Consider the following 13,093-nt stretch of genomic DNA (forward strand, 5'->3'; position numbering starts at 1 on the left):
TGAAGCAATTGATAGATGGAATTATCGAGATTCTATAAGAGTTGTAAGAGTAACTCTAAAGACGTGGGTTTTTCCTAGCTCACTCAGGATGTGTTTAGCTTTATAAATTCCTAATCCTATCGATGAAATTGTTTGTGTTTGGTTTGACTCAGAGGATACTAGCTAGACCTCGATGCGACTTAATTGATTGTTGGATTCTTTTGAGTGATTGTTTTTATTGCATCATTATGAAAGATGTGTGCAGTAGAGTTGTTTATGGTTTTGAAAATAGTATTGGGTGACCAAGGTTCGATCCTTGGTGTTGTTGTTGGTTAAACAAAAAGAAAAGAAAACATGCACACCATCTTATTGATTTTATATTACAAAAAAAAAAAAAAAAAAAAAAAAAAAGGAAAACGAGGACTATGCTATGCTAAGCCTAGTCAGCAGCTCCGGATGGATTGAGGCTGAGCTCAAGAGAAACTGGAGATCCACGGTTGTAACCGCCTGAGCCACCGAAATAGTAATCATGTGCACTACCTTCCTCGGAAGTAGTCTTCAGGTTACCAAAGACGTCCTCGCCGTGCACGGGGAACAGAGGAAGAGTTTGAACCTCCTGGTGATCTCCTCCTCGTTGTTGCAGGGATGTTTGTCCTCCTGTTGTGCCAAAAGAGTTGTACTGGTATTAGTGTTGAAGGGTGAGGAAGATTTTGAAACAAAATTTAAATAAATAAATCCTTCATTACCAGTAGAATAGGTGGAACCAAAGTTGAGATCAATGGATCTACCATCATCAGTAGAACTAGTGGACCCAAAATTGATGTCAATGGATCCACCAGCTGGCCCAAAATTGATGTCGATGGATCCACCAGCACCAGTAGAACCAGTGGACCCAAAATTGAGATCAATGGATCTACCAGTACCAAGAGAACTAGTTCCCATGGGCACTGGAGCAGCCTGATTACACCTATTCATCTGCTTCTCTCGAGCCCTGACGTTCTGGAACCAAAAGTAAATGTTCTTACCCTCAACATACCCATACTGGTTCAGCTGGAGACAGATCTCGTGAATGTGCTCTGTAGTTGGGCACTTAAATCCCTTGACGTAGTAAAGATCCTTGAAGATTCTTATTTGTTCTGGAGTAGGAATCCACCTGGTACGGCTTCGCCAGAAATCCATGTTGGCACTACTTCCAGCTGCTAGGGTGTTTCCTCCCTCCTCTGTTGGTTGCTGTTGTTGTGGTTCCATTTGTTGCGGGGTTTGGAGCTCCATTAGTTGCAGAGTTCGTGGCTCTTGGGTCATGGGGTGAGAGGATGTGAAAATCGAGGAATACATGGTTTAGTGTTTGAGGGAGATTTTGTTAGAAGGATTGGAGTTGTTGAACTGGTGATTGGAGATCTGAGATTCTCAGAGGAAAGATGAGATCGAATCTTCAAATGGAAGAAAAGATCTGAGAAAGAAGGATTGAAGATTTGGAGGAAAAGATTGAAGATCTGAAAGTTCAGAGGAAAGATGGGATTGAATCAACTAGATGGGAGAGAAGATCAGAAGAGAAGGATTGAAATTGATGAAGAAAGGATTTGAGAAGAGAAAGGCTGAAGAGTTGAGAGAGAAAGACTTGAGCTCGGAAGAAAATTTCTTTTCTTTTGGAGTGAACAGTTTTTCTCCAGAATGCACCTATTTATAGAACAAGGTGAGCAGATCTCCACCGTTGGATGAACGATCTCAGAATTTGAATCCACGCGTTGGATTAAAGTCGCCCCGAAACCCGGAAAAGCTGTTGGCGCGTGTTGAGCGTGTAAGGGGACAGGCCGAACCTCGAGACGCTGTGGCAGACAGCTTTAGCCGAAAGTGATTTGCTTTCCGTAAATCACGGAAGAGACGTGTCGTGGCACGTGGAGTGTACCGACAGTTTGTTTTTAATTCTATCGCTTTTGATAGAATAAATAAAAGAATTGTGAGGACAACAGCGAGAGCAGCTGGTGCTCTAGTGGTTGAAGAGCAAAGCTCTTGTACAAGAGGTCAGAGGTTCGAACCTTGCCTCTCGTTTATTTTTATTATGTTAGCTTATGACATAATAAATATAACACGTGAGCATATATTAATGAAGGCAGCTCTTGCTTCAGTGGTTGGGAGCAAAACCTTCGTGTTCGAGGTCGGGAGTTAGAACCTTACCTCTTACAAATATTTTTGGATCTCGTATATGCTTGATATACGGACGTATATACGGTATGTACGGTATGCATACGTATATACGGTCTGTACGGTATGCATACGTATATACGGTCTGTACGGTATGCATACATATATACGGTATACCTACGGTATGTACAATTTCATACCGTAGCCGAGCTAAAAAGTTGTGGGCCGAATAGTAAGCCCAATTTGGTTGGGCCTATTCAAAATGCGTTTGGTTCGGCCGAATGGTAGGCCCAAATGTTAAGCCCAATCGTTCGGCCCGAATAGTAGGCCCAAATGTTAAACCCAAATTGGTTTGGGCCGGTTCGAAATGTGGATGGTCCGATTTCTTCAGGCCCAAATGACCAGCCCTAATGCTTAGCCCAAGGATTGAGCAAGCCCAAGTCATCATCACTGGGTGACATATTTTATTGGCATGCTTTTGGGGATGATTTGTTTTGAGTGATGCATCTCTATTGTTGTGTAGAATAGTGCATGCTTAAGTTTTACTATAGAGATTTACCGTGATGCTAATGGAGTAGCGAAACGCTTTGTGGGAGTGTTTACTGTGCTTGTATGCCAGTACAGAGTGATGATCTATGTGAAGATCTATGTGATGATCTATGTGAAGATCTATGTGAAGATCTATGAGATGATCCACGTGATGATTTTGTGTAATTGATGTGGAGTGATGTTGAGCAGTTGTTTTGTGAATTTACATCGTGATGGAAGGATTTAGTGGCCATAAGAATGTATTTTTATACAAAGGGCTGTGGCTTTGTAGATTACTACAGTTTTGGGAAAGATGGAGATTCGATGGTTAGGTTAACCGTAATCGAGAGCAATTAACTTGCGCTTAAATTTCGGGACGAAATTTCTTTAAGGAGGGTGGATTGTAATACCCAAAAAATTCAAGTTAATTTCCAATGACGTTTTGGAAATGATTTCGTGGTCGTGGACACGAGTACGAAGCTTGGAGGAGTGTGGAATTAGTTCGAACGATTTTATTTTGAAAACTGAACGTTTTAGGGGGGTCAAAGGAGTTGACTTTTTATACATTGGGAAATTGGGAAAACTTCCTTCATGAAAGTTGTAGAGCGCGTCGATACGAGTTCGTGGACATATGGAACGTAATATTCGGAGTTCGTATGAATAAGTTACGAATATTTGAAAATTGGGATTTTCTATAAATATGAAAAAAAATCCGAATATTGCAAATGAGGACAGAATTTCTGGAACTCCAGAAATTTCTCCCCATTTCTCTCCCGAGACCAGCCGCGACCCCCTCCCTTCGTCACCTTCGTTCTTCCTCATCCGGCCACCGATTGATGTGAAACAAAGTGGGTTTTTCTGGTCTCGACCCCCTTTACGAGTTTGTAGAAGAAATCGAAGTGAAATACGAGCTGTATGAGGCTCTACAAGGTCGAGAAGAGAGCCTCGTCGGAGACGAAATCGCTCTTCCCCACTTTTTCTGGGCTCTACTTTGTCTGGCCATATCTTCCTCTACAGGCCTCCGATCGACCTGATTCCAAAAGCAATTTTTCTCACCGTGAAGTTTTCTACAACTTTCCAGAAGACATCGACTTGAGATAACCATCGTGGTGGCCGCTAGAAGACCGAGAAGCCGCACAACCGAGCTGGAAATCGTCTTCCTTCGCCACCTTGGTTCTCCCAGCTCCGGCCACTATAGCTCGAGTTCTTTGAGGGTTTTTCTAGCCCAGAGGAAGTAGAAGCTATCCCCAAGAAGGCTTGCAGCGATTTGATCCGGGGTGATCGAATTTTGAAGATTGGGAAACTAGGGTTCTTCGGGTTTCAAAACTTGCGAGGTAAAATTCTACTTTTTGGCTCATAATCTGACTTTGGTGTAGTTATGAAAGTTTCAATTCGAGTTAAGATGAAGAACTTTCATGTTGGGAGTTTTGTCTAATTTTGACTTTGGATGGGTGGCGGTGCCGCCACTGTGATGGTGGTTTCCGGCGACCTCCGGCCACCCCAAGGACAGTTTCTGTCCATTTTTGTGTTCTACGTGTCGATACGATCGTTTGCATATATAATTCATAATTTTTGGATATCGTATGATTAAGTTATGAATTTTTAAGTTTCGATCGATTTCGATCGTTCGATTTGTGATCTGTGAAGATCAGACCGTCTGATGGAATGGTAGATTCGATATGTTGATCGTATGACTGTCCCGGTGACTTTGTGAGGTCACGGGCGAAGATCCGACCGTTGGATCTTCGTATAATTGAGAAATAGTAATTCGGAAGGCGATTCGTGAGAATCCGACCGTCGGATTTTCATATAATTTTGTGGAGATGTTAGTAAAGGCGATTCAGGAAGATCTGAGCGTTGGATCGTCGTTTAATTACATTTTTGAGTTGTTGGCTAAGTCAAGATCATTATTGGACTAGGTGATTGACGGTTTGAGTTGGTGGACGATTGTGGATCGTATTTTGAGCTGAATTGAAGACGCAGCGGGATTATCGAGGTGAGTAAACCTCACGTGGTTCATATTACGAACCCAATACAATTAATTGCTTTATTTTGTTGCAATCATATGAACTATTGTTGGTGTTACTAGACATTCCTGTGTGAATGTCTGTATATATATTATTACGAGAAATAATATGTATTGTTGGAGTTGTGTTGAGTTATTGTTGAGAAACAATATATTGTGAGAGGTATTGAGTTTATTGTTGAGAAACAATATATTGTGAGAGGTATTGAGTTTATTGTTGAGAAACAATATATTGTGAGAGGTGTTGAGTTTTATTGTTGAGGAACAATAAATTGTTGTGATCTGTGGAGATCACTAGGTCACGAGGTGACCATGGCATCTATTAGTGAATCACGCTCTCGTACCGGGCTGGTGGTTATTAATAGTATTAAATCGTAATCACGTCTGTGGCCGGACGAGTGGTTACGTTCAGTTAGAGCTCTAGTCTGTCTGCCAAATGTGGAGTGACCTTATGAGTGAAATTGAGAGTAACTCATAAGTGTCTATATATATGTGGTAACCTTATGAGGGAAATTGAGAGTAACTCATAAGGGTCTATATATATATAATTAGTCTGTCTGCCAAATGTGGAGTGACCTTATGAGTGAAATTGAGAGTAACTCATAAGTGTCTATATATATGTGGTAACCTTATGAGGGAAATTGAGAGTAACTCATAAGGGTCTATATATATATAATGAGTCTGTCTGCCAATTGTTGAGTAGTGATGTGAGGGTAATGTTGAGGTTACTTGAGACTGTGAGGGGTCTTATGTGAGAAGTGTTGAGGATACTTGAGTCTTTTAAGAATGAGTTCTTAAAAGAGAGCCTCAAGAGTATCCTTCCTTTTATGGTGATCGTGTTGAGTTATAATAATTGTAAGGAAATAAATCAACAATTCTTTCTTGTTTACTCATACTAGCTGTCAAAAGCTTACCGGGTTTTGTGTTGTTGCAACTCCCGGTACACTATTCAAATTGTGTAGCGGGTAATCCTACAGGACAGGAGAACCAGGACGGTGATCGTGCGGTTAGAGCAATTGTTAGAGTTTTACAGCAATTGTAAGTTGTGAGGTGTGTTATGCTCATTTAGAGCTTTACAATATTGCTTGTGAGAGTGAATTGTAATAATGAACTCGAGGTTTCGAGATTTGGAGTTTGTGTACCTTGTGGTGAGATTATATTGAGAAAAAAATTCAGAACGTTTATTTGATTAAGTGGTTTAATTCATGTTTCGGATTTGAATTTATTATTCAAAATTCGGGGCGTGACAGTTTGGTATCAGAGCGTAAGGTGCATATTTGGTGATGTGTCAATACCTTCCGAGTGATGGCCCGTCTGCAGCGGATCCCCATCGTGTGCTCTTCGGTATTGGCTAAGTCATTGGGTATGCGTGAGTGTTGGGAGTTGTTTAGGCCGCTAGGTCGTTTAGGGAACGTGAATACCTTCCCTATAGTATTGACTTGGTTAATATGAAATTGTATTTGACTTATACTGTGTTTTAAGTGTTATACATGTATTAGCCAAGCATACTATACTCCTTAGGTGATGGATATTCGAAGGGGTTGTACTTAGAACCTTACAGTTGTCTTGTAGGTTCGTATGGGAATAAGTTCAGTGGCCGCAAGTTACAATCCTTGAGGAATAGGAACCTCTTGATTCAACTCTGTTAAGTCAACGAGGATTGTTGTATGGAAGTGAGGTTCTTTTGGATGTTGAAGTGTTTGGTTGAAGGCATGATGTGGACCTATGCACGTACCTAGTGTGGATACGAGTATTAATGGATAGAAAGTTTGCCTTCTTAAGTTGGACGTACATATGTTTTTGGATGAGATGTACATGTCAAATAATAGATATCTTGTTTTGTAATGAGATGTCCTTGTAGAGTTTGTTAGTAGGGTTGAGGTTAGGGAAGAAATTATTGTGGTTACTTCTTCCTTGTGCTTGTAAGTTGTTAAGCAGGGTTTGAGGTGCGAGACAAGAATTTTATTTTGTGCTCGATGGTTAGAGATGAGAGACCATTGTTTTGGGTTGTCGTTGAGTACTATAATTCCTTCAGAATCAAGATTGTTGGTAGAATTGGAATTAGTAGTAGTTTTGGTGATTCGGAATTTGAATTGAGTTCGCGAGATGTGTCTTATATACGTGGTTGATGTTGCTTGCATCATTTTGGAACGATACGTTACGATTCACAAGGAAAACTGGATCTGAAATTTATTCATTTGAACACCATGGGTTGATGACCTGACCGTGACTTGTGAATATAGTTTTGTTCAAGTGAATGAAATTGAATTTTGAGGCCTATGTATGGTGCAAGAAGAAGCATGGAGGACATGTTAGAGTCAGGCAAGGGTTTGCCTTTGGTGATTGATTTTAGGTGATATAGTTAAACGCAATTTCAGATATTGATTTTAGTGACTTTGTTAGGTATCCATAGTGGTTCAAGTGAATTACTATGTGATATGGAGTTTGATTCGATTTCTGAATCGCTAAATGTTAGGGATTGAATTGTGGTGAGTTTTTGTTGAAGCAATTGATAGATGGAATTATCGAGATTCTATAAGAGTTGTAAGAGTAACTCTAAAGACGTGGGTTTTTCCTAGCTCACTCAGGATGTGTTTAGCTTTATAAATTCCTAATCCTATCGATGAAATTGTTTGTGTTTGGTTTGACTCAGAGGATACTAGCTAGACCTCGATGCGACTTAATTGATTGTTGGATTCTTTTGAGTGATTGTTTTTATTGCATCATTATGAAAGATGTGTGCAGTAGAGTTGTTTATGGTTTTGAAAATAGTATTGGGTGACCAAGGTTCGATCCTTGGTGTTGTTGTTGGTTAAACAAAAAGAAAAGAAAACATGCACACCATCTTATTGATTTTATATTACAAAAAAAAAAAAAAAAAAAAAAAAAAGGAAAACGAGGACTATGCTATGCTAAGCCTAGTCAGCAGCTCCGGATGGATTGAGGCTGAGCTCAAGAGAAACTGGAGATCCACGGTTGTAACCGCCTGAGCCACCGAAATAGTAATCATGTGCACTACCTTCCTCGGAAGTAGTCTTCAGGTTACCAAAGACGTCCTCGCCGTGCACGGGGAACAGAGGAAGAGTTTGAACCTCCTGGTGATCTCCTCCTCGTTGTTGCAGGGATGTTTGTCCTCCTGTTGTGCCAAAAGAGTTGTACTGGTATTAGTGTTGAAGGGTGAGGAAGATTTTGAAACAAAATTTAAATAAATAAATCCTTCATTACCAGTAGAATAGGTGGAACCAAAGTTGAGATCAATGGATCTACCATCATCAGTAGAACTAGTGGACCCAAAATTGATGTCAATGGATCCACCAGCTGGCCCAAAATTGATGTCGATGGATCCACCAGCACCAGTAGAACCAGTGGACCCAAAATTGAGATCAATGGATCTACCAGTACCAAGAGAACTAGTTCCCATGGGCACTGGAGCAGCCTGATTACACCTATTCATCTGCTTCTCTCGAGCCCTGACGTTCTGGAACCAAAAGTAAATGTTCTTACCCTCAACATACCCATACTGGTTCAGCTGGAGACAGATCTCGTGAATGTGCTCTGTAGTTGGGCACTTAAATCCCTTGACGTAGTAAAGATCCTTGAAGATTCTTATTTGTTCTGGAGTAGGAATCCACCTGGTACGGCTTCGCCAGAAATCCATGTTGGCACTACTTCCAGCTGCTAGGGTGTTTCCTCCCTCCTCTGTTGGTTGCTGTTGTTGTGGTTCCATTTGTTGCGGGGTTTGGAGCTCCATTAGTTGCAGAGTTCGTGGCTCTTGGGTCATGGGGTGAGAGGATGTGAAAATCGAGGAATACATGGTTTAGTGTTTGAGGGAGATTTTGTTAGAAGGATTGGAGTTGTTGAACTGGTGATTGGAGATCTGAGATTCTCAGAGGAAAGATGAGATCGAATCTTCAAATGGAAGAAAAGATCTGAGAAAGAAGGATTGAAGATTTGGAGGAAAAGATTGAAGATCTGAAAGTTCAGAGGAAAGATGGGATTGAATCAACTAGATGGGAGAGAAGATCAGAAGAGAAGGATTGAAATTGATGAAGAAAGGATTTGAGAAGAGAAAGGCTGAAGAGTTGAGAGAGAAAGACTTGAGCTCGGAAGAAAATTTCTTTTCTTTTGGAGTGAACAGTTTTTCTCCAGAATGCACCTATTTATAGAACAAGGTGAGCAGATCTCCACCGTTGGATGAACGATCTCAGAATTTGAATCCACGCGTTGGATTAAAGTCGCCCCGAAACCCGGAAAAGCTGTTGGCGCGTGTTGAGCGTGTAAGGGGACAGGCCGAACCTCGAGACGCTGTGGCAGACAGCTTTAGCCGAAAGTGATTTGCTTTCCGTAAATCACGGAAGAGACGTGTCGTGGCACGTGGAGTGTACCGACAGTTTGTTTTTAATTCTATCGCTTTTGATAGAATAAATAAAAGAATTGTGAGGACAACAGCGAGAGCAGCTGGTGCTCTAGTGGTTGAAGAGCAAAGCTCTTGTACAAGAGGTCAGAGGTTCGAACCTTGCCTCTCGTTTATTTTTATTATGTTAGCTTATGACATAATAAATATAACACGTGAGCATATATTAATGAAGGCAGCTCTTGCTTCAGTGGTTGGGAGCAAAACCTTCGTGTTCGAGGTCGGGAGTTAGAACCTTACCTCTTACAAATATTTTTGGATCTCGTATATGCTTGATATACGGACGTATATACGGTATGTACGGTATGCATACGTATATACGGTCTGTACGGTATGCATACGTATATACGGTCTGTACGGTATGCATACGTATATACGGTATACCTACGGTATGTACAATTTCATACCGTAGCCGAGCTAAAAAGTTGTGGGCCGAATAGTAAGCCCAATTTGGTTGGGCCTATTCAAAATGCGTTTGGTTCGGCCGAATGGTAGGCCCAAATGTTAAGCCCAATCGTTCGGCCCGAATAGTAGGCCCAAATGTTAAACCCAAATTGGTTTGGGCCGGTTCGAAATGTGGATGGTCCGATTTCTTCAGGCCCAAATGACCAGCCCTAATGCTTAGCCCAAGGATTGAGCAAGCCCAAGTCATCATCACTGGGTGACATATTTTATTGGCATGCTTTTGGGGATGATTTGTTTTGAGTGATGCATCTCTATTGTTGTGTAGAATAGTGCATGCTTAAGTTTTACTATAGAGATTTACCGTGATGCTAATGGAGTAGCGAAACGCTTTGTGGGAGTGTTTACTGTGCTTGTATGCCAGTACAGAGTGATGATCTATGTGAAGATCTATGTGATGATCTATGTGAAGATCTATGTGAAGATCTATGAGATGATCCACGTGATGATTTTGTGTAATTGATGTGGAGTGATGTTGAGCAGTTGTTTTGTGAATTTACATCGTGATGGAAGGATTTAGTGGCCATAAGAATGTATTTTTATACAAAGGGCTGTGGCTTTGTAGATTACTACAGTTTTGGGAAAGATGGAGATTCGATGGTTAGGTTAACCGTAATCGAGAGCAATTAACTTGCGCTTAAATTTCGGGACGAAATTTCTTTAAGGAGGGTGGATTGTAATACCCAAAAAATTCAAGTTAATTTCCAATGACGTTTTGGAAATGATTTCGTGGTCGTGGACACGAGTACGAAGCTTGGAGGAGTGTGGAATTAGTTCGAACGATTTTATTTTGAAAACTGAACGTTTTAGGGGGGTCAAAGGAGTTGACTTTTTATACATTGGGAAATTGGGAAAACTTCCTTCATGAAAGTTGTAGAGCGCGTCGATACGAGTTCGTGGACATATGGAACGTAATATTCGGAGTTCGTATGAATAAGTTACGAATATTTGAAAATTGGGATTTTCTATAAATATGAAAAAAAATCCGAATATTGCAAATGAGGACAGAATTTCTGGAACTCCAGAAATTTCTCCCCATTTCTCTCCCGAGACCAGCCGCGACCCCCTCCCTTCGTCACCTTCGTTCTTCCTCATCCGGCCACCGATTGATGTGAAACAAAGTGGGTTTTTCTGGTCTCGACCCCCTTTACGAGTTTGTAGAAGAAATCGAAGTGAAATACGAGCTGTATGAGGCTCTACAAGGTCGAGAAGAGAGCCTCGTCGGAGACGAAATCGCTCTTCCCCACTTTTTCTGGGCTCTACTTTGTCTGGCCATATCTTCCTCTACAGGCCTCCGATCGACCTGATTCCAAAAGCAATTTTTCTCACCGTGAAGTTTTCTACAACTTTCCAGAAGACATCGACTTGAGATAACCATCGTGGTGGCCGCTAGAAGACCGAGAAGCCGCACAACCGAGCTGGAAATCGTCTTCCTTCGCCACCTTGGTTCTCCCAGCTCCGGCCACTATAGCTCGAGTTCTTTGAGGGTTTTTCTAGCCCAGAGGAAGTAGAAGCTATCCCCAAGAAGGCTTGCAGCGATTTGATCCGGGGTGATCGAATTTTGAAGATTGGGAAACTAGGGTTCTTCGGGTTTCAAAACTTGCGAGGTAAAATTCTACTTTTTGGCTCATAATCTGACTTTGGTGTAGTTATGAAAGTTTCAATTCGAGTTAAGATGAAGAACTTTCATGTTGGGAGTTTTGTCTAATTTTGACTTTGGATGGGTGGCGGTGCCGCCACTGTGATGGTGGTTTCCGGCGACCTCCGGCCACCCCAAGGACAGTTTCTGTCCATTTTTGTGTTCTACGTGTCGATACGATCGTTTGCATATATAATTCATAATTTTTGGATATCGTATGATTAAGTTATGAATTTTTAAGTTTCGATCGATTTCGATCGTTCGATTTGTGATCTGTGAAGATCAGACCGTCTGATGGAATGGTAGATTCGATATGTTGATCGTATGACTGTCCCGGTGACTTTGTGAGGTCACGGGCGAAGATCCGACCGTTGGATCTTCGTATAATTGAGAAATAGTAATTCGGAAGGCGATTCGTGAGAATCCGACCGTCGGATTTTCATATAATTTTGTGGAGATGTTAGTAAAGGCGATTCAGGAAGATCTGAGCGTTGGATCGTCGTTTAATTACATTTTTGAGTTGTTGGCTAAGTCAAGATCATTATTGGACTAGGTGATTGACGGTTTGAGTTGGTGGACGATTGTGGATCGTATTTTGAGCTGAATTGAAGACGCAGCGGGATTATCGAGGTGAGTAAACCTCACGTGGTTCATATTACGAACCCAATACAATTAATTGCTTTATTTTGTTGCAATCATATGAACTATTGTTGGTGTTACTAGACATTCCTGTGTGAATGTCTGTATATATATTATTACGAGAAATAATATGTATTGTTGGAGTTGTGTTGAGTTATTGTTGAGAAACAATATATTGTGAGAGGTATTGAGTTTATTGTTGAGAAACAATATATTGTGAGAGGTATTGAGTTTATTGTTGAGAAACAATATATTGTGAGAGGTGTTGAGTTTTATTGTTGAGGAACAATAAATTGTTGTGATCTGTGGAGATCACTAGGTCACGAGGTGACCATGGCATCTATTAGTGAATCACGCTCTCGTACCGGGCTGGTGGTTATTAATAGTATTAAATCGTAATCACGTCTGTGGCCGGACGAGTGGTTACGTTCAGTTAGAGCTCTAGTCTGTCTGCCAAATGTGGAGTGACCTTATGAGTGAAATTGAGAGTAACTCATAAGTGTCTATATATATGTGGTAACCTTATGAGGGAAATTGAGAGTAACTCATAAGGGTCTATATATATATAATTAGTCTGTCTGCCAAATGTGGAGTGACCTTATGAGTGAAATTGAGAGTAACTCATAAGTGTCTATATATATGTGGTAACCTTATGAGGGAAATTGAGAGTAACTCATAAGGGTCTATATATATATAATGAGTCTGTCTGCCAATTGTTGAGTAGTGATGTGAGGGTAATGTTGAGGTTACTTGAGACTGTGAGGGGTCTTATGTGAGAAGTGTTGAGGATACTTGAGTCTTTTAAGAATGAGTTCTTAAAAGAGAGCCTCAAGAGTATCCTTCCTTTTATGGTGATCGTGTTGAGTTATAATAATTGTAAGGAAATAAATCAACAATTCTTTCTTGTTTACTCATACTAGCTGTCAAAAGCTTACCGGGTTTTGTGTTGTTGCAACTCCCGGTACACTATTCAAATTGTGTAGCGGGTAATCCTACAGGACAGGAGAACCAGGACGGTGATCGTGCGGTTAGAGCAATTGTTAGAGTTTTACAGCAATTGTAAGTTGTGAGGTGTGTTATGCTCATTTAGAGCTTTACAATATTGCTTGTGAGAGTGAATTGTAATAATGAACTCGAGGTTTCGAGATTTGGAGTTTGTGTACCTTGTGGTGAGATTATATTGAGAAAAAAATTCAGAACGTTTATTTGATTAAGTGGTTTAATTCATGTTTCGGATTTGAATTTATTATTCAAAATTCGGGGC

General features: G+C 40.8%; 2 long non-coding RNA genes across 2 annotated transcripts; both read left to right on the forward strand.

The window, feature by feature from the left end:
- The first annotated feature begins 2,996 nt into the window (after positions 1-2,996).
- On the forward strand, positions 2,997-6,538 carry LOC133740723 (uncharacterized). Its single transcript, XR_009861384.1, has 3 exons — positions 2,997-3,983; positions 4,569-4,645; positions 5,638-6,538. It is a non-coding gene; the product is annotated as an uncharacterized LOC133740723 (long non-coding RNA).
- Positions 6,539-10,171: 3,633 nt separating this feature from the next.
- Positions 10,172-13,093, forward strand: LOC133740906 (uncharacterized). The gene is made up of 3 exons (XR_009861495.1): positions 10,172-11,158; positions 11,744-11,820; positions 12,813-13,093. It is a non-coding gene; the product is annotated as an uncharacterized LOC133740906 (long non-coding RNA).

Source organism: Rosa rugosa, chromosome 3 (genome assembly GCF_958449725.1).
Source record: "Rosa rugosa chromosome 3, drRosRugo1.1, whole genome shotgun sequence".
NCBI classification, from domain to species: Eukaryota; Viridiplantae; Streptophyta; class Magnoliopsida; order Rosales; family Rosaceae; genus Rosa; species Rosa rugosa.